The 24,419-nt window shown below is 39.4% G+C and overlaps 1 long non-coding RNA gene across 1 annotated transcript in view; it reads right to left on the bottom strand.

Moving 5' to 3' along the window:
* Window positions 1-8,645: 8,645 nt before the first annotated feature.
* LOC137196628 (uncharacterized) overlaps window positions 8,646-24,419 on the bottom strand; it is a 155,350-nt gene continuing 139,576 nt past the window's right edge. The window contains exons 7-8 of the long non-coding RNA XR_010931274.1: window positions 16,309-16,473; window positions 8,646-10,080 (exon numbers count right to left, since the gene is read on the bottom strand). This is a non-coding gene — a long non-coding RNA (uncharacterized lncRNA). The remainder of the gene's footprint in view (window positions 10,081-16,308; window positions 16,474-24,419) is intronic.

The following is a 24,419-nucleotide window of genomic DNA, read 5'->3' as shown; positions in this document are numbered from 1 at the left end:
TTTTTTGTAAGCATGCATTTACAATCAACTTGTAATTGTCTTGCAAACACTTAACATGGACAATTCAGCACCCGAGACAAAATAGTGCTGCATGCAAAACTTCTGTTCATTTTTTATCTTCTGTTTTATCTTTTTTATCTTCATCTTTTATCTTTTATTGATGACTAGACCTGTTATTTTGTTTAACCTGATCTTAGCTGTAAAACATAAGGCTGAATGATTGACAGCTGATTGACAACAAGATGACTGCAGTGAAATTTATGGTTAACAACCTTCAAATCTTGTTAAGAAAAAACTTCTTTTTGTGCAAATGTATAAATTCTTACTAAATCAGTGCATATTTTATATAAGATTTGTCATTGAAAGATTAAATTTACATAACCAAATGGGATTTTGATTATAAAAATGTATTTAATAGAACAAAGTGCATAAGAGCACTTGTATATCATGTATTGTGAGTGTGTCTGTCGGGTCAAATCGTGTTAAAATATGCAAAGTCTTACAGAATTTGAGCTACTGTGACTGTAAAGATGAGTTGTGTGTCACTGGAACAGTCAATTCATTAATGCAGTTGTCATTTTGTGTTATTAGAAGCAAAGCACTTAATTAATGTATGCAAATAAGTGCAAGATCACACCTTGCCAAAGTATTATGAGACAGTGCAGTTGTGTGCTGCATATGGTGTGTGTGTGTGTGTGTGTGTGTGTGTGTGTGTTAATTAGTTAGATGTGCAGGGTTCACTGTCTTCTAAAGTGTGAACTGATATGTGAGCTGGTTCAGGGTGAAGAGTAGTGAAAGCATCCACACACAAATAGCTAAAACTATCCCTGCATTAAAATACAAGTTTTTGTTTTGCATAATCCACCTTGATTTATCGCATCTGCATCACCATAAACAAACACATGTATATATGATCAGAGCTCTCAGGGTGACACGCCGCAGGCAGACAAGGTGTGCAGCTGGTAGGACATTGTGGGGGAATCTAAAAAGCTAATTTTCCCAGTGGCCTTCTCACACCTCTGCCCTTCATATACAGCCATTTCCATAAAGTGCTCCCCCTGGGGAACCAACAATAATAAACAGTTATTACAGTCGTAAATGCATTATGCCAGCATGTCCCTTTTGCCCTCTTGCCTCTCCTCAATAGCCAACCTACAAATACTCCCAGCACCACCGCAGCACCCAACCGGACCTGACTCGTGGGGGGTGCATTTGTATGTGTATGCATATATGTGTGTGTGTGTGTGTGTGTGTGTGTGTGCGTGTGTGTATGTGCTTCTGACCCATCTCACCACAGAGTACGCAATTCGTAAGGGAATTGGGCTAATGCTCATAATAGCGCCGGCCATTATAGCAAAAAGCTTTGGACGTTGTGCGCCTGCCAAACTCATAACTGTCGTGATTTCATCTGATTGCCTGGTGCTTTTAGTTATGAAATCCCTTCGTATTGCTTTTATTTATCCAGTTATTTTGCAGTTTCCATTAGAGTGGGCTAAATTGCCCTGAATTAAAATTCTGAAAATATTATCCCTGATGTTTAGTGACTCAACCTCTTCAATTAGCGATCTGAGAATGGTCGCCTGTGTAATTGGAGATGATATTGCGCCTAGGTTTGTAAGCAGTGATGTTGCGCCTGAAATACAGATGTATTAGAATTTCTATTTATTCTATATAAGCTAACAAAGCTATTGTATGCTAGGGTCCACATTCTGAGTTCATCTTGTGTTTAAAGGTGGCGAGTGATACATGTTTATGAGGCTAAATGGGTAGAATACTGTGTGCCATTCCTGATTTTGTATTTGTTTTCATCATTATCATCAGGACTCGTGGGAGCAGATGTGTACACAAACACACCAGTGCACATGCACAAACAGCATCTCATAAGGGACAACACAAGCTTCCTTTCATAAACAGGCTTTGTCCATGCAGGGGGCCGCAGAAGGACAAGCACTTGCCCTTCTCCAATGTGGGCGCCCCAAACAAAGGTCCCTAACTGCATGAACTTATTTACATATCTATTGATTTGGGGGGCACATAAGGAGGGTGAGGTGGGGTTGTGAGGCCAGACGGGCCTGCCTACCTGAATGAAGCTGTCCTGTTGTGGATGTGGCTGTAAAAGGTTGGTCGTCAGGGCAGCTGGAGAAGCACAGCACTCAAAGATCTGGTGTGTCTGTATGTCTGTGTATGTGTGCCTATTCATCACTTCTGCTGCCTCCCACTCACCCCCCAAATTTACCCTGCTCTGTACTCTGGCAATTGTGTGCTCTGATGTGGAAAATACTGTCCAAACATGGTGCTATGTTTGCGACAATCATTATGGGTTACCTAAATTATATTTAACAGAAATGTAGCTAAACCCTAGTCCTAACCTTCCAGCTCTATAGGCTTTATTGAAAGGGTTAATAGCATAGTCCCTACATGTCTTCACTAATCATATATTAATCAGCATATAATGTACTGTAGTTTATTTTTTAAATAGGTTAGAGTACTCAGAAAGTCCATCATTTGGCATAAAAACTGTACTAGGACACGTAATATTTAGAAGAAGAAAGTTTTATGAAATTTGACTTTCTTTGTCCACAAGTTTTCAACTCAACACAAATACCTGAATGTGAAGACAACAATCTGCTGGATTACTTTTGACAAAGAAGAAATTCTCTAAACATATTGACTATGAGGCGAGTTCTGAAGTCTTAAGAAACTAGAAATGTTTTTTTTCAATGAAGTCTAAGTGGTTTAATTCCTAGTTTTACCTCAACAGACACAGTAGATCTGCAGATTCATTCATTCAGAGGAATCTGAACATCTGTGTTTAGATTTGAATGAGTCATGACTGAGAAGCAGGCGAGCATCAATCAGGTTTACAATTGTGTCAAAAGTTGCACATCTTTTTTTCTCAGTCATAACTCACTAAGTCACATCTGAACATCATTCACTAATGACTAACCAGTAAGTTAGGTCAGGTACCATTTATATTATTAATCAAAACTGATCTGTTACGCTTCTCTATGAACCATGTAAAAAAACAAACAAACAAACAAACAAAATGCGTTTCACCATAGGAATAAAGGTACATTTCAAACTGTAAGCAGATGTAGTGACTAATCATTACCCTTGACAGCTATCCACACCTGATTACTCAATCAAATGTGAAGTGGTATATAGTACTGTAACAGTTTATTCACCAGTATGATTCACCAAATACTGAGGACATGTTAGTTACAATCTGGTGGTGAATTGGCACAACTTACTGTTGATGATGATTTCATTTTTGAGTATGTCTATGTATGCTATATGCCATAGGCCTGTAAATAAAGTAAATGAAAACTAAGCAAAAATATCCTGGGGTTCAAAGGGTTAAACTAGTGAGGGCCAGCAGCTTCCTATCCTTATAATCCATTTAGAATTTAATTAAACACATCTTGCTCGTCATCCACACGACCTGACATGATAAGAAGCGACAACGAAGAGAAAGAGAGGGCAAGAAAAGAAAGAAGAAGTTAAAACAAACGAGAGGGAGGAAGATGGAGAAGGAGTGGAGAACAGACAGTGCCCATGAATGAATGAAAGTCAGGGAGAGAGAGAGAGAGAGAGAGAGAGAGAGAGAGAGAGAGAGAGGCGGAGTGGTCTAATTTGTACACGGCTGCTAAGTAAGGAGAGCAGGCTAATTACTGGCTGAACAGGGCTGGCACAGGCTGCTCATGTCAAAAAGGACGGAGCCACTTATTAGGCATCAAAGTGCATTCATATCACAGCACAAAGGAGATGGAGGTCGAGGGGGCGCCAGAGAGGGGTACAGCATGTGTAAATGGAGGAAAGGAGGGGGGTGGGGGTTAGTTGTTGAGAGGTGCATTATGGGACACTCTCCTCGGGCTCGTCACTGTTTTAGGGCAGACTTCGGAACAGCAGCGGCGAGTGCAGACGGCCCGCTTTGATTGTGTTCAAAGATGGAGGAGATGACGGTGAGATGGAGAGGAGAAAAGAGAGATGGAAGGAGGCCACGAGTGAGGAGCGAAACGAAAAGAGGAAGCATTGATGAAAAGACAAGAGAGAGCTAGTGGTTCTCAGGCCGCAGGAAAGGGTCAAATGGTTTCGGATGCTTGTGATCTAGAGAAGTCTAGAGAGTGAAATTTCATACAGAGATTAGATCTAATGATGTACATACTTTATGTGGTGAACTCCTTATAAATTTGGTCAAATTCAGCATTTTCTGATTCATTCTTAGGTGTCAAACCAACAACCTTGCAGACACCAGCTATTATCTAGGCCAGTGGTTCTGAACCTGGGAGTTGGAGGATAAAATAAATCCAGTCCAGTATCCTAAGAGTTATGTCCATATTGGATGATTTCATCTCACAATTTACATCCAATGCCAACATTTAGTATCAATGCTGGATGTAGTGCACCCTGTGTGTAGCAAGGTGTAGAACCTCTGACTTTCATGCAGGAGAGTTTGCATCCACCACAGTCCTGCAGTTAACATTTGACTTATATTAACCGAAACTTTACTTAACCTTCAACAAGAGTTTTAGTTGCCCAACCCTAACCATACCTTAACCATAGTTAGTTTGCCGTAATCATGATAATTGCCTGACCTTAACCATAGTGTAGTTATTGTAGCAACGACTCACGTACACACTGCAGCCATAACCTATGATGAGGAACCACAAGATGTTGCTTCATTTTACAATGACACAAGCCAGAGAGGTTGGGAACCACTGATCTAAGCCTCTAAAAGCCACTAAAGGCCGCAGACACCAATTTCATTTACAAACCAATTTGATCCATAATTTCAAATGTAAATTTCTAAATTTTTACTATGCCTTTAATAAAAGTGAATAGATTTGGTAATGTCAACTGATTTTTTTGTTTTCTTCCCCTAGAAGCATATTTTTCCTCCTCTCATGACAAATGGAGGGGGTGCAGTAGAATGTTTAGACTGTGTGAAAGTGTGGGCACTTACTTCATGGTGATTGCTGTGTAACAGATTTTTCTAAATTCTAAAGATATTAAGACTGAAGAGATGCACAGGAGTCATTTGGCAAGTGTGGTGTGAGCGGGATGGAACGGATGGACTGAAGCTTTCTCCTGTGCTGGTACAACCAGTGCCTTTGTGGACCGTCATCCACAGTGGCGCCTGAACAGGGACTCTCCAGCACAGAGGGAGGCATAACTGCCAGGAAGCCTGTCTGTAAGAAGCTACCAGCATCAACCACAGCACTGACTGAGAAGTCAGCACACAGTGGCAGCCAACAACGGCAGCCTGCACTGTCAGCGGCGGGAAGATGAAAAAGTCAGCACACAGCAGGGAACATGCAACCATTCATCAGCAGCTGCAATCAAAACACTCCCATCTATGCCACAGTCTGAGCTTTGTCCATGAATCTACATGCCAATCGGCAAGCTCAACATTCAGCTGCATAACAAGTCGTCACTCGTCAGGGGCTTTACACGGCTGTATCCAGGGAGCCAAATGATTTCAGCAAATTTCATACTCACAACATAATAGTAGTCCCATTCAAAAGAGGCGAAAGACAGACAGGGAGGGAGGTTTTTAGACCCACATCCGGTGGCGTTGCAGCGGGGAAGTGGATCGTAAACTGCTGCTTCTATCCCAGCATCATGGGTTTGCAGTATATGAACCAGGGAAGCAGAGGAACCAATAAATCCTGGAGTTCAACCCCTAGCTGCTCACACCCGGCCTTGGCTGGCATGGGATGAAAGGCCGGTTAGAAGCCCTGGGTCTAACCACACACACACACACACATAACCATGGCTCACTCCCTCACCCTCCTCACCCTCCCCCCCCACCGGCCCCCTGCCTGGACCCTGGCCCGCAGCCCAGCGCCTATGGAGCGTTTATTAGAGAGGAGACTGAGCACCATGTGCTGCGGCCCGGGCTGGAGGAATGTGCCTGGTCAACAGCAGATTACAGTGTGGAGGTATCTGCAAAGAAAAGTTCCTATTTGTGTGGCTTGTGTGTGCATGCAAGTGTGTTTATGTAGTATGGTAGTATTTGCACATGCTTGTTTTTATGATAGAGATAAAAATGTGTGCACATTGGTACATGTGGTTGAAGAAAGAAAGAAAGTTACGCATGCATGTGTGTATTTCTAGGAAAGTGTGTTTTTGTTTTATGACGCTGACCATATGTGCGCATGTGTGTGTGTGTGTTCATCATGATAAAAGTCAATGTATTTAGTGCATGATAAAGGTAAGAATGTGTGCGTGCATGCAGATGTACATTTTTGTTTTGAGTGTGTGACTGTGAGTGTATTTGTGAATGAACATGTTAATTATAGAATTATGAGCTTGGGTTTATGGTTTGGTGTGTTAAATGGTTTTCTGTTTCCATTTACACTCCTGCTATGTATATGTAGAAGTTAAGCTGCTCACACATAATGCAAAATGGCAATAAATTCAACAAAATAAAAGAAATCATAATTATAATAATTTTAAAAAATTAAGATTTGTAGTTGAACTGCACCTTAAAAAAACAAAAAGATAAAACAACAAAAAAGTAAGTGTCCTAGTCTAAATAAAAGTAGTGTAACTGTTAATGGTCCACATGGAAGTGGTGGAAATAAGAGGTTTTAATAGTCAGAAAATACACCACAGATATGCACTGGACCATACACATGATTCTTCTTTAAAAACTGGAGGTTGTGTATATAATGGGAGGAATACCAGGGGGATGTAAAGTTAGTTTGAAGTGTCTATGTGTCTTGTGGCCATTTTGCATGCATCTTTGAGAGGGTCTATAACTTAATGAGTTCAGCTGATCATTGTCCCGTTTGCTCTCAGAGTTTTCATATGGGATCATGAGGCTAGAATAATGGCTGTGCGACATCAGTCAGCTTTACTCTGCACAGCACAACAAATCTGATGAAAACTGATGAATTGAGAATAAACCACACTGAATGTCTGAATATTGAATACCTAAAAACTATCTACAATATGTTTTTGGCATATACATATAGACAAACCTGCACTATGACAACTCCTGCTGCTTTGGCTCTGAGCAGTTCATGTAAGTTCTGTACAGAGAACAAAGTCTAAATCTGATCATTATGAGACAAGATCTAAATCTATGAGGAATGCCTTTTTTATTTCTACGAAACTATGGATGTTTATCGTTGATGGACATTAAAGAGAATGCTCAGCTTTTTTAGCACTGTGTGTATGATGTCTGTGTGTTTCGATTTGACTGATTTGACTGATTTATGACTCTGAGAAGAAAACGTGACTTTTGAGGCAAATTGTGTCAATTGGATGAAAAAAACATCAGTGCAAACATTTGGATGCTGTTCATATTTGTATAGAGTGCACTATTTGTGTATATCAACAAAAATGGCCCCTTAGGACTGGTCATCATGTGCCAATCAAGAAGTTTCTACTGCAGGAGCTGGTTAAAAAACAAAGAGAAATAAAAAAAAAACAACCTTTAAATTCACCCTAAAATGCCTCAAAATTTCTCCCTGATCACACAGAGATGTCATTAATAACAAAACATAGCTTGAACACACATACTTAAACACACAAACCAACATTTATCCCAACAACAATACAAAAACCAATATATATTCCTACTAAATTAGCATCCTGGCACTCTCATTTATGCCGTTTGGAACGTTCCAGCGTCAGGGTCAAAGCCATATTAGCAAAAGGTGAGGCCAAACAAATGAGATTATAGCTGAATTAGCTAATTATCATCATTTCCATTCCCTAACAGCCTGTAATATCTACGGCATAATGGTGCTTGTCAGGTTTATTGTTGTGTTTGTCTGGGAAGCCTTTGCCCTCTGGTCTCACCTGCTGAAACACATCACCCATCCATTAGAATGCATTATGGAAATGAAATCTTTGTTGTTGTGTTTTTTTAATATACGCCTTGATATGACAAGTTGTTTTTTTTTCTCTGTGGGTGCTGTGTTTTTATGTTGTTTTTTTTCTTTTTTTACACAGAGAGGAGAGAACGAGTAGGGCTAGAGAAAGTAGAAGAGAGAGAGGTATAGAGAAAGAGAAAAAAAACAAAGTATATGGGTCCTTATTCAAGGTTAGAGCAGGCTGGAATTTGTGAAGGAGTACCTATTACAGACAGACCTTTCAGAGGAAAATTGGACCCGTCTACCTTTTAAGGACGACATGCTAATTCATGTCAAAAAGGCTTTTAGTCAGGAGGACAGGGCCAGAGGAAAGGCTGTTGTGTTACATTCATACGGGCTGATGTGCACTCACATCCAGGATATCGCAGGCAAAATATTGATGTCAGGATTTCCTTTATAAGACTAAAGAAAAAACACAAAAGACTTTTTGAATGTTTTACATGTGAAAAAGATGATTCCACTACTTTACATGAAGCAGAACATATTGTATTTTCATTGCATTTAAATAGCATTTTATTTAGCTACTCATTCAAAAAACACATTTTAATGTTAAATAGTTGTCCAGACAAAACCATGTATCTCCAAGGTTGGTGATTTTCACTTGTTGAGTGAGAAAATACTGGTAGCTCTAAATGCCACAAAACCCTGTCTAAAACATGCATTGTCACCAAACTAAGAACATGGGATTTATTTTTTTAATCTTGAAAAACTTTTGAATATTCATGATACATCGTATAACGTAACGGTTCATGTATGCTCTTTTTGACCAGGTTTATTTTTCAAGGTGCCTGTACATTAGAGCCAAAACCCTCACATGTAAATTATCGATTTGAACTGCCATTCTTATAGGTGACATCCCATTTATCCAAGCTTTATTCCAATTAGCTGCTAGCATGGTCACTCAGCTATCACTCTTATTAATTCTTGTCTCATCCTGTCTGAACAGAAAACGCATGGAAACATTACTGTTTTGTCTTGTAGCTCTGTGTAGAAACACATCGGAAATCTGTGTTTTTCACATACAGAATATTGACACTGAAAGGGAAGGCTGGACATATGTCCAGGGTCCTAAGGGTGGAAAGTTCAGTCAAAATATGGATCATCTGTCCATTTTTTTTTTTTTTTTTTGTGTTCACAAATGTCTTTGAAGCTGTACAAATCAATATTTTATATTTAAAATGGATTATATATTTGAATGTGATAAGTGCAAGGTGTCACTTACAGTGATGAATGCACATGGCATAATCCCTCAATTTCCTGCTTTAGCACCTTTCAGCTCACTGTTTTGATTTTTATGGCCTACAACTTAACTGTTTTGGTTCAGTCTCACAGCTCTCATCAACCTTGTTTTCACACCAAACCGCAGACAGACAAAGTTAGCGACTAAATGGTGAACATAGTGGAGCATTTAGCAGTTAAAGAGCCAGATATTTTTTCAGGAGTTGGTGGAGACCAAAAACAGAGCTAAAAGAGAGTGAATCTTGGACATTCATGAGATAGCAAGAGACACAATTCCAAAAAAATGCTAATCTTACTCCATATATGCTGGATGTGTAAATAAGCAACTGTTTGCTAACATGTTTGCATGAACTATAGGCAATAATATATCAGCTTTGGGTTAAGGGCTTGTTGTGCCCAAGTGGCCAAAAAATTATTATGGCAGTTTTGATGTACCTGTCAATCTTACGTTCAATCCAAGTTTCTGTTTGTGAATTTTTTCCAACTTAATACATCTTCATAGTGCATACTAAGGCTACATAAGCTTATATAAATTTCATGAAGCAGAATAGCTGTGCCTTAAATATAACCTGCATTACAACTTTACTGTTGATTGATGATTCCCTATAATATTTTGCATTGTGTCCGATAGTAATTTTTGTAACATCTGTTTAGAGAAGTATCAGTGTGTATCTGCTGTGATAGAAAGCTTTTCAAAGGATTTAGATGTTGTCTCTTCATGTCAAGCATGAATAAAATAGGTCCATGTGTACAATTCAAACACACTGGCAAATACAATGTCATGCTCTGGCTGCTCCGGAGTCATCAGGATTCTTGAATGCTTTTACTCTCCAGGATAATCTGATTGATGATAGGAAAGGTCCAGTCACATTATTTGACCTGAAGATGGTTTTGGACCTGGGGGTCTGCGCTGAGTGTGCTCAATTCGAACTGTGGACCTCCAGGGATCCTGTAGCTGTGAGAAATCAAACAAAGAGTTGAAGATAGAGGGGGAAAGACACTCCGCCTCGACTGATAACCTCCTCACACGACACTAACAGCTCACACAGAAGAAGTTATTCATGCACGTGCTCTGTAGCTGACACACACATGCACACACTCGTCTGTTCACATACACTCTCTATTTGTTTCATTCTTAATTTCTTTATCCAGCATCTTTCTCCCTCTCTCTCAGTCTCCTCATCTCTGTCTTCCACCCTATCTCTTGTTCCTGTCCCCTCTCCTCTCTTAGCCAGCTGGAAAGCAAAGGGTCTTTCATTTTTTCTGACACCCTTGTCCTTCAGCCTATTGATTGGCGACCGAGCTGGCGAGCCCCTGTCGGCTGCTAATAGAAAGGGAAGTTCATCAGCCTCTCCCTTCCCCTGACACACACACACACACACACACACACACACTAACTCAGCCCTCCACTGCTCAGGGACCCTCCCATCAGCAGACATTCCGTGATCTACTGTAGAAAGGCCAGCAAACTAACCTTTGCCGTACTCTCCTTACTTTCTGCCAAGCCTTGATCTTCCTAGAAGTCTGTTTATTTATTTTGGCTGGTTTTGTCCCTGTGTTCTTGTCTCCTTGTATTATATCAGGCTCTAATTCCCTTTTTATGACAGCTTAACAGCTGCTTTTCAGCCAAATGCATGATGTCCTGAAATTAAATGTTCAGTCTTTTCATTTTTTAAAGGTCTTCTTTCTGTAGCCCAATTACTGAATGAAAACTTAAACTCTGTGTTGTAAGCAACACCGAATTCTAGGGGTGGTGTGTCTGCGTATGAAGTCAATGTAAAGACACAAACAAACACACAAACAGATGCAAATTTGCTGTGTGTGAAAAATTGAGGAAAACATTTTAGTAAACAGTAACAAATCTAGTGGACAGAGCAATATTAGGATTCATCTGGACACCATGCACCTTTGGCGTGCTGGATAGCGATCCGATCTTGCTAAGTATAAATGCACCCATAAAGAATTCAAGAGGGATTGAAATCCGATTGCTCAAGCTACCTCAGGTAGGGGTTTGAGACGCATTCTATAGGAAGGTGTTAAAATGGTGTAATTGTATCCGTCTCTCCAAGGCGCATATGTAATGTTTAATCCTCCCAATCAGTTAGTGCTCTGTGGAAGTAGCCACAGCAGCTAAAGTAACACTGAAATTATGGACACCTGATGGATGCAAGTCCAATATTCACTCTCCTTTTAGCTTTGTTTTGGTCTACACCAACTCCTATATTAAATATTTGGCTTTTTAGCTGCTAAATGCTCCATTATGTTTGAGAGTGGTGAGACTGAACCAACAGTAAAGTTGCAATTATTTTACAATGGCTAAAAATCAATAAAAATGGGATTAGTCTTTTCTAGGATGACAATGCCCCAATTCATGGGGCATGAGGGGTCAATAAATGGTTTGATGAGTATGAAAATGATGTGAATCATACGCTAGGGCCCTCATAGTCACTGTATCTCAACCCAGTTGAACACCAGTGGGAGATTTTGGACTGATGTGTTAGTTTATTCATAGAAACATGGTGTTCCCCCACCATGGCATTGATTCTACAAGTCTCTGGAACAATTCTGGATTGATGAACACAAACAAAGTCAACATAAATTATGTTAGAAATGATAGTCTTTGGAATGACTGTCATTATGTTGAGAAATTTAAGATGTACTGTATCTGGCACGGAACAAGCCAGTGATTCCTAGTGTCTGAAACCAACAGTGTAGTCCCAATGAGGAGAACACTCCATACTGCTGTCATTAAAGTAGTAGTAGTAGTTTAAAACTTGGGTCAAAGAGAATAAATTAGGGTAGTTTCCTCAAAATTCCCATCACACTGCTACTTGACAGTCTTCCCTATCAATTACAGTTGAAGAAAACAATGGACAATGTTTTGTTCATCAGCATAAACCAGGTTAAATCTTTTAGGTGTTGCTTTTATGCTGAATAAAAATTGAAATGGTCACTGCAGTTCAGGTCCTCCGATCTAGAGGTAGTTATAAGCTTGGCATTGACAGTTCATGAATGATATATCATGAACTATGTAATCTTTGTAAAATACACATCCATTACAGTTCCTTACTTTTGTGCTCTAATATAAAGCAGGACCTCACTGGACTTACATGCTCACCAAGCGACGCACAAACTTCACAATGGTATAAGTGAACGTGTTGGAGGTGAAACTACTAATAAATTAGGGAAATTACTACCCTTCCTGTTTGTTCACTGAGATGCTGGAAATTCAACATTTTGGAGAAAACCAACAGTCAGGTCTGGATTAATTTTAGCTCCAGTCAGATATTCCCTGTAGACCCATCGCCCACAGGAAGGGTGCAATTCACATGCATACCTCATACTTACTTTTCCTCTGTTCCCTTATGTTGTTAAAAGGGGAATATGCTTTTCCTTATTTTCAGTCATATATACATAAACGTATGTAGAAGTTATCCCTGTGAGCAAAAAGCACGGGCTTCAGACTGCTCTGAACGCTAAGTTTCCAACGTTTTTTTCTACTTTCAGCCTGAATTGACTTTGGCTTGTGACAGATTTCTTTATATGGTCATCTGCTCCATGCACAGCAAGTGAGTTCACTAACATTATGGTGTTTTTCCATTGTTTTGGGGGTAGTCATGCAAAGCCATGACTTGAGTCTAGCGGGCACGCTGAGGGTTTTTCCATTACACAGCATGGCAAAGTAAAATAAGAAGTTTACCTGTTGGTTGTCTGCAGCTCTTCATCAAACATCATCATCACTGCTCAACAAAGAGTTACAAATATCTCCATATCTTGTTGTGTTGACTGGTTTTAGAGCCACTAACAAAGCTCCACTAATTTAGTGAGGAACATGTTTAATTTCCTGTAAATTCTTCACAATAAAAGTCTCCTGTTATTTAGTCATTTAAAAGTTTTTAATTTGAAGCAGTAAAGCAGGAAATGTTGGGTTTGCATCAGAGGTAACTTAACACAATGCTGATATGGCTGTCCCTTGGCAGGCTTTCGGAAAACTGGCCAATCAGAACAGAGTGGGCTCATGTTGAGGGTAGCCTTAAAGAGATAGGAGCTAAGACTAAGTTTCTTGAACTGTGAATCATGCAAAGCTACTCTAGTGGAGTCACAGAATAAAAACATAGAGCTGGATATAAGCATCATAGGTCCCCTTTAAACAAGAAAAAATAAAAATATTTTGGCTGACGTGTGACCAAAAAATGCATTTTCATTTTACAATTTTTTAGAAAATTTTACACATATTGAGAACAGTTTCTCTATGGCCAGATGGCCCACTGACCAAGTGTGAAACCTATAAATGGACAGAAATTCCTTTAAATTGATAATCCAGACAATACAGATTCTTTAATTCAGATTGAATTGAAGTGTATTTTATTTTTTTCCCCACAGCACTGCAACCATGAACACATCATGGACAGTCAATACACTTCCAATCACATGCATTAAGTTAGTTTGCATAGCAGTTTCAGTGCCTGTCTAATCATGTGCTTTCATGCAAGTCAGGTTGAAATAAAGCTCAGACAAAGGCTTAGTCCACCTGTGACATGGAGTAAAACATATAACCACTCAATACGGAGATGAGGACATGCAGTTGCAGCCTGCAATGTGGTTACAAAGAACGTCAGAGCCTTAACATAAGTGTTCTATAGCTATTGTATATGGTGGAATTGCATGATTTTGTGCTTGTTTTTATTGTTGTCAGTTTTGGCATGGATGTTACTAAGTTGACAGTGCTCTAGCACTGTTTTCCTGCACTTCCCATCATCAGCATGGACCTTTTTTTCCTTCCCCGCTTTGTTCAGGCATTGCGGTTATCCTCATCTAGCTATTGGTGTATTTTCTTGTTTATTCCAAACAAACCCACAAATTTAACATCACTTCCTGAGTATAAACAAGTTTTCCTAGTAACAACCTACCAGAAATCTGCAGTTTAGAACTGCAACTGTACAATTCAACCTACTTTAACTGGATTGAATGGCACTGATTACAGTAAACCACTGTTATATCAACCAGTGATAGATGGCCATTTATTCATATGAAAATGTCACATATTATTACTTAAATTCACAAAAAGTCCTAGAGAACCCTCAGGCTCTAAAGAGTGCCAATTTACCACATCTATTTTAATGAGCTCTCCTTGGCTTGCTGTGCACCTACACCCACACCCTTTGCTTACACTGTATAAGCAATAATGACATTATAAGACAGTATTTTCACCTCTCAGTAAGCATTCTTCTCTGGAACAGGAGGTTTTCTGCACTGTTTGGGGAGAAACCTTGGCTGCATCCGACCCAGACTGCAACTTTGCTGGCTGAAGTTTAAAGCCAAACCCCACCTTGAGGTGAAGGAACACGCTCACTCATTTTCTTCCTTTTCAGCCTCTCCTCTGTCAGGTCTTAAGCCAAGACCAATGGCTCCTATTAGTGAGTGTGGCAGGCCAGCTGACAGGCTAGTCAATATCCATGAGAAGGCCACTTCATTAATGATCCCTACTTGCTCAGAGAGATGGAGGGGCCAGAGAAAGTGGCCTCTGACAAGCCACAGAGAAACACGAAGGGCTTGGACTTTATTTTCAGCAAGACACAACAAAATTGTCACAGTGCCTGACAGTTAAAGGTATACTCTAAAAAAAATGTATTCTAGCACTATATTAAGGATAATAACATTTGGCTGTATGGCCAATACAGCACCGGCTGAAAAAAAATATGTGATGGTAACGAAGAGGAAAATCCCCTGAAAAGGGATATTTCTGGATTTAATTTATGCAAATTTAATTTATGAGTATGTTGTCCTCTGTTTCCCTCTGTCTCTGTCTGTTCTTCATTTTCATCCTCATCACTGTCTTGATCAAGAATGTAGTTAAAAGCCTCTTTCAAAGTGAATAAAAACAATAAAATATGAGCCAAAAATGCTCCTGTATGTTGGTCAGAGCTGCATGAATAGATAGTCAGTTCTTTTGACAGACTAGTTCTGTAGTGTGTGTCTGAAAAATTGGGGTGTTGAGTTAGAAAGGTGAGCTTACTAGACCTCTGTAGCCCGCTCCTCATCTCTGCTTGAAGCTACATTGGGCACTACTAGTGCAAAACGCCGGAATCTGCACAGTTGAGTGAGTCCAGTTGCATTGTGGGTAATGTGGGCAAGTACAAGGTTTGGACAAGGAAAGATGAAGAATGCAGAATTGATTATGATCTTTTTGTTGATTGTTTTTCCCTGTAAATGTTCACCATGAGTCCAACGGAAATATATAATTTTGACAGTGGAAGATTTAAAATCAATCAAATTTGAGTAGACTTGATTAAACAACATATTCTGAGTTGGATTCTAGTTTCTGTTTGCTTGTGAGTTGTGTTGACAAGCAAACTTTCCCCTATAAGAATCTGTTCAACTTTAAGCCATCCAAGGCTACACTTCCTGGGCTGCAGTGCTGAGCCAGTAGAGGATTGTGGGAGAATGACAGTGAATTACAGCAGTTTGGTTGCTTGTGGGATTTCAGCAGTGATATGCTTTCCTAGAAGCTATAATACTGTGCACCGCACTCACTGGCAGTACATCCTGTATTGAAAGAGAAACTGATAAAACATTTCACTGGATCAGAAGTTGTTTAGATAAGTTGCTCTTTGCAGGCATCCGTGAGCACACATCCTCCCTCCCCACACACACACACACACACACACACACACACACACACACACACACACACACACACACACACACACACACACACACACACACACACACACACACACACAACTCAGATACACACCCACCTGCCTAGCCCTTGTTTTCTGTCATGTTGCGGCGCTCGTCAGCAGGTGTGTGTTCCTGGGTGAAATGATGTTTCTGCCCTGGACGACATGGAAGAGCTATCTGTGTAATAGAATTATCTTGAGAGGCCACTCAAAATTAACATAATATGGACTCAAAATGTAAATTGTCTTTCTGTGAAATGTAATGTGCATGTGAATCTGCTCTCTTGCTCCTCTCTGTCTTATCACCCTCTCTCTCTCTCTCACTCCCTCACTCACACACACACACACGCGCACACTTTTCTCTTCCTTATTTCCTGTTTCTGGGAACTGATAAAAATCCTCCGTGTTGATGTGGACGCACACACTTCCACACATTTTGGGTGCAAATACTTGAGAGGTGTGTGTTCCGCTGACACGTGTGAAGCTAAATGCCAACGTACCATTTAAGAGAGAAAGGGCAGCGGCACATCCAACCTTTGTAGTGTGTCATTCAGCGGTGTTCACAGCCGTTCACATATAAAAATGAGGTCTCCTCTGTCCCGGGGAGCAGCAGATCTCTTTCACCCCATCAGGCAAAGGAGGGATGTTAACAACCGCTCAGACATCTGTCGAATGGAGAGAGGGATGACAAACAAGAACAGGAAAGAATTTTTTTCTCTTTTTTTGTCATTTCGTTATCCCTGAATTTAATTTAATCATGTGGATGTGCAGGGAAATAAATCTTCCGTTCCTCCTCTGCAACATTTCTCAGTATTTATTCTACCGGTGAACCTATCCCTCATTCTCCCCTTGTCTCCTGCTTCCTCACCTCCTCCCTTCCTTCCTTTTCTGTCATACCGGGATGATGAGCACTTTCAGAGTGTTAATGCAACTATTGCATTTAGCCATTCAGAGAGTTTGATAAAGCTACAATCTTCCCCCTGCCTTCGAATTACACGGCAAAGGGAAAAGGCCACCTCTTTGTCACTAAATGCCTCTCCCATTCATTCACATGACAGCAAAGTAGTATGTCTTTTCCCGCGGTAAAATGCCAGATTTGAAAGCCCTCTATTCGATTAATGTTTAGAGTAAGGTTGTGTGCCACCTTAAATCCAAGAAGTATTTTACAGCCATATAAGAGCCTCTTTAATTTGGGGGATGGGAAGGCATTTTGGCAGGGATGTAGTTTCAGGAATATTTCCACTACATTCAAAGAAGTGTTTTTTTACCTTATAGACTCTATGCAATCATGAATCTTCTTGAATGTTGACAGGGTAGTGAGTGTGCATTCAGGTTTGCTGTGTACTGTGTTTATACCATGTCCTACATTGAGCTATTTTGGAAAAAAACGAGACAGAAAGTTGTAATCAAGGAATTCCTTTGTTTCCCAGATAACAGCCAGAATCACAAGCTGTGGTCAGTCACTCATTCATGGACACAAGGTGGATGCTTCAGTTCAGTAGCATAGCCAGAGATATTAATTTAGGAGTGCCTGTGGGATATAAAGTGTGCAAGAACCAATGTGATCTGTAGATCAAACATAACTGTTTTTTTTACTTGTTTTCTCGTTAGTTTTAGTATTTGCCAACATTATATCATTAGCAGGCTACTGGTTTTGTTTACTGTTGCTTAGCAACATGTGATAGTTTCAAGAAATAAGGTGGCGGAGGTGAGCTGCAACTTATTTCTTCATTTAAGGCTGCAGTGATTTCCCCAATAACATTATAGCACTACTATTGCATAAAAGCAATGTCAAACTTGGACTTGTGGCAACTGCAATATAATTTTCTAATAGCAAGGGTAACCACACAACCATACATTGCTTTAAATCCAAAGACGTGCATACTTATCACAAAAGTAATAGAAATGTCCCAAGATAGTGTGGATACTGTATTTAACTGAGCTTAGAATGTAAATGAATCTGTTATATTTTACGCAGAGCTGAAGTTTCACTCTATACCATGACATGATTTACTTTGCAAGGTAGCTGGACTCACAAGATCACAAGATCATGCAATCACACGACAGCCCATCGTGTCAGGCTTCAAGTTATGCGCTTGTGTCTGAACCACCGTCAGTTCGGACCGATCAGCGTCACGAATCGGCTACCTTGCAAGGTAAGACAGTGATAGACAAACCAAAGCGAGTGAAGATACGAGACACAAGAGGGTGTATTTGACATTTTTGTCCATGCTCTCGTTTTTCATTGAAATGAAGTATCATTAACTTACACAGGCTGTCACATTTCAAAAATTACATCAATCAGGGTGGTCTGGCTGTGTCTCTTTCATGATTATGCTGGGTGTGCCAGTTTGACATTTAGGTGGCGCAGGCACACCCATGGCTACCAAGGTTTAAAAGAAATGGTTTAACATCTGGGAAGACACACTCTCCTTATACGAGCGAGATAAGAGGACTGAAATCAATCTGATGTCTGTATGTTAAGTAGGAAGCTGGGGTCAGGACGTGGTTAGCCTAGCTTAGCATAAAGACAGGAAGCAAGCAAGCTCAGAAAGAAAGTGGAAAAACATATTTCCTTAAAATGCTCAACTATTCCTTTCTTCTTCTTGTCTTTAAAGCCAAACTATGTCATTTATGAAAGAAAATTTCTCTTACAAATGAAAAGCTGAAAGAATAAGCAATAAAATGCATGTTTACTTAACTCAGGTTTTGCTGCTGCAGCCTTACTTGTCAGTAGCTCATGGTAGCTAATGTAAGCTATGTATAGCTAGCCATGTTAGATATGCAAATATGTAAACTCAACATACATATTTGTGCCTGAGACAGTTTGCTGACTTTATGAATCTTCTGTACTTGTAAATCAGTAAGTACTCACCAAAGCTCACCAGGAGTAATGTTTGAGTGGTTGTGGTGGTTAATGTACCCTGGAGCTGCTAGCCTCCACCAGAGATGAGGAGCAGCTACAGAGTTCTGGTAACACTTCTTTCTATCTCCACATCCCCAGATTTTATTCATTTGAAAAATTGTAGTCTTCAGCCCCAACTAACACTGACTCAAACGACATCACTTGAGGCAATTTATCAGATTTCACACAGCTCCCTCTGGACACACACAAGGCTTTAGACTATTCACATATGCAGTAGTAGTCCCTTACACCTGTAAACAGACTTTCAACAGACTGTAAAATCGGTGGCGTTCCTCTTTCAGCTGGCGTTGAGTCATAGATGTTATTTCAACTTCAAATTTAATATGTTTCTGTCCTTCAAATATTCTTTTCATGTTTTTGACCAGCCTTGAATTTTTGACCTAACATTTTTGACTGTATACAACTGACCAAAGGTCTTCAAACTGTCAAAATTTTCTGTCATATAAAAAAAAAAACAAAGCAAACCATGAAATCAAACCTTGCAGCTATAGTGTAACAAATAAGCTTATGGAAATGGTTTTACTGAAAAGTGGAATTACACAGTGCTAAAAGTATCTTTAAAGACACAAAGGCCTTTTAAAGAGAGTTCAGACTGAGCTCTTGTCAAGTGTTACTACCACCGTGATGAAGGTCAAGGGTTGTTTTTCACCATTGAGATGAGTACGCACATGCCACACCCCCTCATGCAAACAACTACATCTTTATTTATTTTCCTGACATTTCTCTTGTCTGTGTTTTGCAGGAACCTTCACAGACCTTGCAGTTGCACTCCACACATTATTGCCGCCTTAGTCAAAAGCAGAGTTTCCGTTCTTTGCTCATGAATAGCTGTTGCTGGTGAACTATACAAGCCTCCAGCAAAAAAAAAACAACTGAAGGCAGCTTCTCCGAGCTGCCAGAAAGCAGAGAGGGAGGTTGTGTGTTCTAGTCAGAGCGCAACTATATTATCTAGTCAAGGTTTGCACGCGTGTCACAATGCAGGAACGAGGGAAAAAAAGATTCCTTTACTGCAACTTTCTCAATAAAATACCATTGGCCTACACCAAATAACCGCATTTATAATTGAAAGGAATGTGCGTTAACATTAAATAGCTCAGAGGCGAGCACCACTCGTGTCAGCTGTAATGTAATGAATTTATACCTTCAATAGCTCGTGTTAGATAATGGTCCAATCTATTAGTTCATCCAGAAATCACTGCTTTTCACTGAGGTGACACTTTGTCAAAGGCTTTTCTGCCAGTCGAGATAGTTGTAAGCTCTGACGCTGAGATGTGCAAAGTAAAATTATGAGTGTCACTCTTGAAAAAGATTCAAAAGTCATAATGAATAAGAAAATCCAATGGAAGAAAAAGCAGAGGAAGAGGATAATAGCATTGAAGCTAAATGATTCAAAGTAAATGTAATGGAAATTCAAAAAGAAAGCAGACATTAGAAAGGTGCAACAAAGATGACACATTTGCTCACTTATCTCGTTTTAAACTCATTTAATGAATATACTTTGGCTTCTATAATATAAAGTTAAATTACCCATCAATTATCAATAAATGCCTACATACATAGAGACTTTACAGAATCTATAGCCCTTTGCAGACATGGAATACGTGATGTTGCTGGTTTCATCTATCTATTAAAGTAATGGCTTTTTTGTCAGTCATACATAGGTGTTCATGGTATATATGATTATTGTGGCTTTATTCAGACATGACAGGACCGTTCAGAAAAATATTGAGCAGATATTTGGCATCTGGTGTGCACATAAATTTGTCCGTTCACAAGAAAACTCCACAGGGCACCTTTAAGTTAGGAACAGTGTTTCATGTTATACAGTCCTCATAATGTGACGGCATTGAACTGAGCTTTGCACTGTGTTGAAAATGTTACAGAAATGTTACTCTGTCCGGACTCAGGCACTCATTCAGACATGAGACCAACATGTAAAATGATCACATTACTTTGTACCACTTGTCAGATTGCTCTGTATCATAGTGTGTTTTTAAATGTTACAATGCAATCATGGAAAAAATATGACTAATTTTTGCACTTTGCAATGACTTTGACATAAATGTCCATAGAATCCTTTGGTAGGAGTGGTTATCTATTTCCTGTAGGCCAAGCACTCTGCAAGGCCTCATGGGATTTTATGCTTTTTTGTTTCTCATTTTCCACTAATTATGTCCTGGACAGAAAACTAGGTGCAGAGAGAAAGAAAGACAGACAGAAACAGACTCATTTGTCTTTGTCAGGCTGAAAAAATGATCAACACCGTCTTGTTATAGTGTTTTAAAGACTTGACTGTTTGCACAATTAGTGGAAGGGCTCCGAGGAGTGACTGGGAAATGCTCCATGAATTCATGTATTAATGATATTTTGTTTTTAAGTTTAGATCCTCAACAGACACACATCAACTTGCATTGCAAAATCACTTAAAAAGTTCAATTCAACATTTACATTTTAGAGTGTTTTTAGGAGACCTTGTCATGTCAGGCTGGACAATCGATGATTTCCCCCTGGCATTAACGGCTGATCAATATCATTGATTGGCCAAGTAGGAAGACTTCAGGAGTTAATTCACTTGCATACATTTCTGGTTTTTGACTTGGCAAGGCACTGTCCATACTTGATGAGGTTTTGGCATCACAAGGCCATATCCTAATAATTTCCTTATTCAAAATTAAATATTAAAGAGTAATTAGCTACAGGCTTCAATTTCCTTTCATCATTTATAGTTTCAAGAAGCTTAAAATAAAAATGCTTTAAACATAGCTGCCAGTAAAAATTAAACAGTCACCACACAGAAGGGTTCACTGTCTGGATTTTATTCATGTGGAATAATGTAGCTGCAGCTCTTTGTTTGTGTGAACGATTTCCATGCTCAAGTTCTCACTTTATAAGAATTTTATCCTTGTGCATTTTTAAATTTGTGCCGTTGGTTTTGAATGTATCGCAGACGTGTGATCATGAACCTCTAGTTCAATACAGCCATATTTCAATTTCAAGTTAAGATATTGTATCAGTAATATCTGAGGGCAAACATTGTGATGTAAAAGGTATGAGAGATGGGGGACTGAGAGCCACCGTTATCTCACCGTTATACATGTACCACATTCACTGTGGTCATGCAATTTGCCTCTCTGACCACAGATACTGATCTGAAGTAGTTGGACGTACTGTATGGGAAAACACCCCACACCTTTCCTACCAGCGAATCAGTTTTGCACATCAGCTGGCTCACCTGCACAGTGTGACTGCATCATATAAGCATCATACTGAACACATGACTCATGAGCTGTAAGGTCTCAATATACTTTAAATAAATTAAAGTCATAAAAAAACATTGTTCAACATACCTGTGCCACATAGCCAAAGTCAAAGTTGAGACAAAAACCTGCCATCATCAAATTAGAAATGGGGATAACCACACACACATTTTTCAACTGTTTCTTCTTTATAGCATTCATGGTGTTGTACTCGATTGCACTCAGTTTTACACACAAGAAGTAACAGAAGTAGTTGTGAAAAATGAAATGAGCTGGCATGTGGATGAGCTGAGCTAAACCAACAGTTGCTGTAAGCTAACCAGGGAATGAATTGAACTCCGACCTGGAATAGCGACAAATGACACTGCATTGATTGATATTTGGGCAGTTAGGACCTTTTCAGCACCTTCAGAACGCATTGTTACACATACTGAATGATTTTCTTGTTTTGTCAGAAAGTACGAATATGAATACAAAATAAAAAGAGATGCTAACTAGTTCCATATTAGGCACAAACATGCTTTTTTCATTCAAACTGTGTGGTCTTCTTATGATTGTCTCTCAGTGAGCTCTCTGTTCAGCATACCAGTTAATATAACTGTGAAATAAAGCTCAGCAACAATCCTTGACCCTCAAGTAACACCTGTGATGTAAAAACATATCATAAAGTAGGTATGCCTGCTCCTCAGATGCAGTTTGACAACATCGAATTCAACTTTGCAGCAACCTAGTGTGAGAAGCTATTGGTGTTCACTCATTTTACAGACATGTTATGTTGAACTCATAAATAGCCATGCCAGGGTATCTGTTAATATTGATAAAGTTAATTCATTAGATAAATATACAATATGAAATATGCCTGTGATAAGCAATAGGAGATCTGTCTGCTGGCAGCATGTTGTTGGTGTCAGGGATGTTGGCTGTGATCCAGGGGCACGGCAGGCATCTCAGGTCCACAGAAGGCCTCCCAGAAGAGGACCAATAAATCACTGGCTCTGACCTTTGCTGGCATCAGGGACCTTAGTCCCTCCAAATGCTAGAGACGAGAGGAAGATTGAGACTTGGAGAAGGAGTGATGAACTGCAGATGGCTACACTCCACACACACACACACACACACACACACACACACACACATACATACACACACATACACACACACCACCTGGTGTCACTCACCTCTCCATCTAGCTATCTGTCTCTCTCTCTCTGTGTTATGTTGTATTTGGGGTTTGCTGAAATATCATTAAGATGGTCAAATCTGAAGGCAGAACTGTGTAGAAATTAAGATTATCTGACAGATAGATATACAAATTGATTAATAGTTTGTGACTGAACATTACCACAAAACAAATTAAAAGACACCTAAAAGAAAAAAACCCTTTCAGTCTGAAAATTGAATTGATTACTAATATCAATAATAGCCATATGATCTGTTCTTAGTTCTAAACATGTAAATAGAAAAAAACAAAACAAAAGCATAGACACATGAGAGTAGATTGTAAATGGAAGAGAAATCCACTAGAGCTATTTAAAGCAAATAGCACACAGACGTGTAATCCTGTGCTGAATCACTCAAACAGTGTTCATGTAGATAAATGAAGTTGAACATGTCACCTGAGACATTAAAATAATAATGATCATTTTAGAGATGCCACAGTTTTCAGTATGACCACCTATGCAGTACATTATTTTGAACATGATCCTGATTTGTTATGATTTTTTGCCAAAAAAAAGTTTTTTGGAGCAAAGAGAAATATTTTTTAAGTTCAAGATTCCATCTCCACTATTTATCTAGGTTGACACAGTTCAACCTAGATACCTGCTTTCTCTCTCTTTTTCTCTTTGCAATTTTGTTCTCCATTGATATCAATTTCAACTCTTTTCAAAATGTTTTGTCACCCTTCAAAAGTATGCCCATGTCTCAAATTGAAAGAAAGATAGATTGTGCCAAGGTTGTCAAAACACAGAATCCTAATCAACAATTTATTCATTTTACTAATTTTTCATTATTCATTTTTGTCATTCAACACATGACATCTCATGGGTTTATCTTCCCTTTCTTATTGTTTGCCCAGCAGGCAACTGGCACGCTGGTGCACTTTCATACACATTATATGATTGGGAATAAGTACCCTCTTTTTGGCAGGATATTGTATGGACCATCTCCACCCTGACAAATAGAACTTTTTCAGTGGAACTCACCCTGCTCCTTAGAGTTTCTTCTACTTAAGGCCTTTACACACCGGGAATATCTTTTTCATGCAATTAGTTCGCACATCAATATACTTTTTCGAACTGTTGTTTTTGTCATGAGTACTTTAACACAGAATGCAAATATTATGCGATGAAAAAGCAACGTTAATTTTTTGAGGCTGATTTTTCTGAGCTTTTGCACCACGAATTAAGGCATCAACCAATCACGCTGT

Source organism: Thunnus thynnus, chromosome 14 (assembly GCF_963924715.1).
Source record: "Thunnus thynnus chromosome 14, fThuThy2.1, whole genome shotgun sequence".
Lineage (NCBI taxonomy): Eukaryota > Metazoa > Chordata > Actinopteri > Scombriformes > Scombridae > Thunnus > Thunnus thynnus.
This window is presented reverse-complemented; position numbering and strand designations above follow the sequence as displayed.